The 6,000-nt window shown below is 43.7% G+C and overlaps 1 non-coding gene across 1 annotated transcript; it reads right to left on the reverse strand.

Annotated features, from left to right (window-relative positions):
* Window positions 1-4,846: 4,846 nt before the first annotated feature.
* On the reverse strand, window positions 4,847-4,928 carry trnas-gcu (transfer RNA serine (anticodon GCU)). Its single transcript has one exon. It is a non-coding gene; the product is annotated as a tRNA-Ser (tRNA).
* Between the last annotated feature and the right edge of the window lie 1,072 nt (window positions 4,929-6,000).

Genomic DNA, 6,000 nt, shown 5'->3' on the forward strand with positions numbered 1-6,000 from the left:
CCCCTTATACTCAGCACGCGCTTCGGAGCCTCGGCTTCAGACGGCCATCACTACTGACCAATAATTGCTGATTATTGTCTGTCTGTATTTTGTCACAGCATTAAATCATAATGTATTTTGTGTGTGTGAGCAGTTTAAGGACAGTTCCCCCATTTCCCCCTGATGAAGCGATCAGCCAGGATGTGTTTTTATTTGACACTTAAAGACGTTGATTTGAATTAAAAAGTCTGCAAAGGGAATAAATCTGAATTAATAGTACAGATCTTTGCACAGATAACTAGAAAAGGTGGCATGAATTCAGTTACAGCCTCTGAAGCAGTGAACACGTGCACACGCTCAGTGAGCAGCCCAGAGCGCACAGCGAGCAGTTCGGTACCTTGCTCAAGGCCGCCCCACATCAACCTAACTGCATATCTTTGGATTGTGGGGGAAACCCGAGCACCCAGAGGAAACCCACGCAGACACAGGGAGAACATGTAAACTCCACACAGAAAGGCCCTCCCTGGGTTTGAACCCAGAAACTTCTTGCTGTGAGGCGACCGTGCTAACCACTACGCCGACCAAGGGCGTAACCATGGTATAAATATTGGGGGGGGGTCCAAATTTGAGCCCTTCCCAAAATATTTTTAAGTGCATTTCGTGCAATATTCATATGGGCCTATTGATAAAGATGTGCTTATCTAGAACATTGTTTTGATGAATACAATTACCAATGAACATGTTAACATTCATATCTTGTTTTTTTTATTGTGTATCAGGCAAAACACAAAACAACAGAATGTGCAACTGCAAAACATGTAACGCAATACAACATACAAAAAACATGTAAAACATTGCATGAAAATCTGTCACACCAGAGCTAGTCTCACACACACACACACACACACACACACACACACACACACACACACACATTTCAATCAAATGCAGGAATGCCAAATTGCTACAAAAAAATGGCTACCAAAGCAATAGAAAGGAGCATTACCCTGGTTAATAGGTCAAAACAACATAGAACTTTGTAGAAAATATATTGACTTTATCTAAATAAATGGCCCAAAAATATGGAGGCATTCATCGTGTAACTCAACAAGTCTCTGACAGATCTGTCTCCTATCCAGTGCATCCAATTTCTCTTGATGGACATGGCAAATGGCAAGATTGTTTAACCGGGTCTGCGTCATTGATGTTCACAGCCATGTTTTTAGACGCCTCAGGGCACTAAAACTCCGCTCAGCCTCTGCTGAGGAGGCTGGAACAACCATGACGAGTCTCAAGAGGGTCTCCACTTCCTTGAAAAGATGTCGCACCTCTGGCATCATGCCCTGCAAAATCTCTGCTACCTCTGAGGGAGTTGTATATGGGTAGTTGGCCTTGAACATTTTCAACTGTATGTCCAAAGACACGGCATCCAACTCTGGGTATTCATCAACAAGTGCATCCATCTTCCCAGAGATGAGAACATTTTCCAACTTCTGCAGCCTCTGAAGCCCCTCTTGGCTAAAACGCTCAGAGCACTGCATAACAACAGTGTCTAAAGTGCCAAAGTACTGCACTCAGTAGTACTCCTGAGCTGTAGGATGGTGATGCTGCATGGCTGAACCGGTGAAGCGTTTTGGAGGCATTCGTACTTGAGACATCTTGATTGCTGCAGGCTTACAGATGTTACTATCTGAGATGCTCTCATGTACAGCTGGTCAAAATGCTCTTCGGATCTTTTCTGCTGGATCCCTGTCTTTACATGCTCTACAGCAGCCAGCATCCCTGATGTAGTCTGGCTTCTCTGCTGCAGAGAAATGTTCAGCTCCTCCAACCTGGACATTATGTCTTCGGCAAGAACAATGCCAAGAACAGTATTGCCCCTCAAAAACTTGTCATGAAGGCCACTTGCTTTTGCAGAAACCTCCATCATGGTGGATTGAGCCATTTCCTCTGTTGCAGCAAGCACAGATTGGTATTGATTGAGAACAGAGCGAATGGCTGGCGTTTGTACTGTCCACCTGGTGGGACAGAGAGGCTTCAGAGATGTGTGAGGAGATGTGTGATCTGACTTCGCTATAGCTGTGAAGATGGTCCTGAACTTCCCAGACTGATGGAATAGCACACCCAACTCATGCACTAAATGCACTGCATCTCTTATGATGGGGGAGGATGCACAGGCAGCTTGGGTAATCAGATTAATGCAATGCGGCCCACAATGAACATACACAGCCAGAAGTTGCTCTTTCTTGAGATGAGCTTGCACACCTTGCATCCGACCTGACATATTGGCCGCCCCGTCGTACGTTTGACCTCGTAGTTGTGATAGTGGTAGATTCAGTCGAATCAAAACATCTTTAGCTCCACTTGCTATGTTCTCTCCAGTAGTGGATGTAACCTGGTATAGACCAATGAATTCCTCTCTGGGTTGCAAGTCTTTGTCCATGAAGCGCAGACAGAAGGACTCTTGCTCAACTCCTGCTGCATCGTGTCCCATCAATGATAAGAGAATACTGGACTACTGGCAATAGCAGGATCTCTTTTGTAATGTCATGTACTATTGTGTTGCTAACGATTTTCAGGATCTCATTTTGAATTTTGGGGCTGGTGAAATTATTGGGTCGCTGAAGCCAGCTGGTAAGTTCGTTGTCACCTTCTGCTTTGTACTTAATCAGCTGGTGGAAGTTGCCCTCTTTGCTATCATGTCCCCTTAAAGCATTGCCTTGTCTTGCCAAGCACATAATCCCACCCACAATCTTCAAGAGACTATTTCTGGCCACATGCTGCTGTTTTTGTAACTGAGAGGAGAGTTGTGTACTGATTGGCTGTTTGCTGTGCAAATGTGTTGTCATCGCTGCTGAATGACAATCACTGGCTTCATGCTGAGAGAACTTTTGGAGTGCTTTTTTTCCAGTTGCTAAATCCTGTGTTAATAAAAGCTCCATCAGCCTTACTGGCTAAAGTAGATTTCTGATCTCCAAAATATTTAGCACAGTAAAAACACAATACTCCCTTCAATGAGGGGCTGTAGTGAAGCCATGTGTACTTTCTCAACCAACTGTCCTGAAATTTCAGTGTCTTTTTTGTCAAGGACTGAGTTGAAATGAAACAGGAATTTGGCTGGTGTGGGCAGCTACCAAGCTCCTCTGCATGCTGCTCTCCCTGCCTGGTTCTGTCTTTCCTGAAATATGAAATGTTGACCTATAGTGCTAAACTAAGCTTCATGGATGCTTACACTTCGTACAGTATTTATGTTCCACAAAATTGTAGTTCCTATTCCAATATCTTATGTGTATCTTCAGAGCAGGTCTCTGTCTGTCCTCTCCCTAAATCATGCCTGACACCATCTTCCTCTCTTGCTCTCTGTGCTGCCTGCATTATGAACAAATTCCATCAATATACTTGAAGAATAATGACTGACCAAAATTATCATTTTAATTTGAATATGAAGCTTTTATTACTAGTTTACTGCTGGCATGTATGACTAGGTTTAAAAACAATAATGTAATCATGTTGTTTAGTCTCACGTCTTACCTGATCTTCAGAGCAGGTGTCTGTCTGTCCTGTCCCTCTATCATGCATGTTACTGTCACTCTCTCTGTCTCGCTGCTCTTCCTGCATTACGTCCACATAACATCAATGCACTTCAAGAATAATGACTGACCAAAATGATAATTTTATTTAATTTATTTACATTTAATTAAAGTATAGTATGCTCTTATTACTAGCCTACTGATGACATGCAGCCTATGATGAGGTTAAAAATAATGTAAAGTTGTTTTAAGGACTCGTAATACAATGCTCTTTACCAGTTCATCTTCAGAGCAGGTCTCTGTCTGTTCCCTTCCTCCATCATGCCTGTGACTCTCTGTGACAGACTCATCATGTCTGTGACTCGTCTGGAAAAAAAGGCAAACGTCAGCCCGTTGGTTCTTCCTTTTCTTTGCAGCTACCGCCATTTGAATGTGTCCACCAGCAGCCTACCTGACAGTCCGACTAAGTGGATTTTCAAACCAAGGAAGCCGCACTACAGTGTCATGGGCTGACCCAAGTGCACAATCATAGGGGGTGGTCACAAAGTTTTTTTTTGTTTGTTTCTCTGTGCTCCCTAAATTGAAAGTAAATCAGACATAACAAGTGAAGGATTCATTATATTGTCACAGAACAGACAGGAGATCAAATGCATTCAAACCACAGTTTATTAGTAATAGGGGGAGTTGGAAGAATGTGTGTGGGTGAAGTCCAGTGGCAGGAGAGCTGAGAGGCAGGGATGGCTGAGGTCTCCCATACAAGCACAGAACAGGCCCATCCCTGCTTAGCTTCCAAGACCCTACAGGGTCTGGTACAGTCAGAGAGCTGTGGCTACAGGCTAGCAGCAGGGCTAAGCGAGCTGGAGAACAGGCGGAGGTACAAGAGGGGCAGGCAAGAGGCAGAGTCAACAGGACAGAAGGCAGATCAGGTTACCGGAGCTGGAGAGCAGACAGAGTCAAACGGAACAGAACAATATCAGGAGTCAGAGTAGTACGAACACAGAGCAGGTTATCAGGCTGAGAGTTGCAGACGATCTGACACAGGAGCTAGGGAGAACTGCGGCTTAAATACACACAGGGGGAGAGCAGGTGATCGGCAACAGCCAATGACAGTCACTGAAAAATAATAAGAGGAAGTGAGTGTGGGCGTGGCCGGTAATGCTGAGTGGAGATGTTACCTGAAGAGAGAAGCCCACAGGTAGGACCATGACATATATAGCCATGGTTCAGGATGGCATATTATTTGTCTCATATTGATTTAATATGCCAAATATTGGGGGGGACATGCCCCCTCCAGTGCCTATGGTGGTTACGCCCATGACGCCAACCAAAAGAACATGCGACGAGGGTGGGACTCAAACCCACGCATGCAGAGCACAATGGATTAGCAGTCCATCGCCTTAACCTCTCGGCCACCTCGCCCACATTTACATGTGTGTGTGCGTTTATTTATTTTGTCTGATGCAATGATCTTTGGTGTGTTAGTAACTCTGTCAAAGTCAAAACTCAGACTCATTAAAATATTTGTTGGAACATTATTGCTGTATATTTATATAATAAGCCTGTTATGAAAATGTGAAAACTACATATTCAAAAAAAAAAAAATCCGTCTAAAATGCTTATCTGAAGTCTGACTGAAAATGAAATTCTAATCATTTGAAACCAATCGCAGTAAATTCTGTGCTGCTTTTCCTGATGGTAGAATAATTATTGGACTCGGACTGATGGGTTTGGAACCAAACAAAACCGCTTCCTCATAAAACAACGTGGTGGAACAGAAAGACTTCACCGGCCAATCAGGCGGCACTTTCCTCATGAATATTCATGATTTCCCTGCCCGCCTCGCGGAAATAGACCCCTTCGCATGTTTGTAAACAAACCGACCGTTGCCAGGATGAGCGCGCAGCCTGGACCCAGAAACAATGGCGCTGCCCATAGACCGGCATTATGAGCTGTCAGATTATGCCAAACAATTGTCATTACAAGATTGAGAATGCTACATAAATAAGTTAACTCTAACAAGTGGACATCGCCTACCGGATCCGCATTTCATTAAAGAGTGGACGGATGATGTTAGTAAGTTCCCTGGTATACAATGGCCAGATATATACTCGTACCTTATTGACCAGACTTCAGTGTACACCCACGAAAAACTTCGTGCCTACAAGTCTTTAGACGCATATGATTATGTTATGATGGCACAAAATCTGGACTGCTTGAGTCAAGCGAGACCTCTCCTACAAACAAAATTGCATGCAAAGCTAAGTTAACATGCTAACAATATTCATTACATTGTGTAACTATGACCCAGCGAATCAGACAAACGTTACCAAAGTATTTTGCTACATCAATAAACGAAGACTAGAAAGAATAAAAAAGAAAGATTTAATAAATAGCCTGATCTTACCTGTGATGAAGTGGGCGCTGCAAACCCGCGCATTTTTGATGGTGCTTTCATCCCAGTCTACACGTTTGATGGCTTGTAGTCATAGAC

This window comes from Neoarius graeffei, chromosome 1 (assembly GCF_027579695.1).
Source record: "Neoarius graeffei isolate fNeoGra1 chromosome 1, fNeoGra1.pri, whole genome shotgun sequence".
NCBI lineage: Eukaryota > Metazoa > Chordata > Actinopteri > Siluriformes > Ariidae > Neoarius > Neoarius graeffei.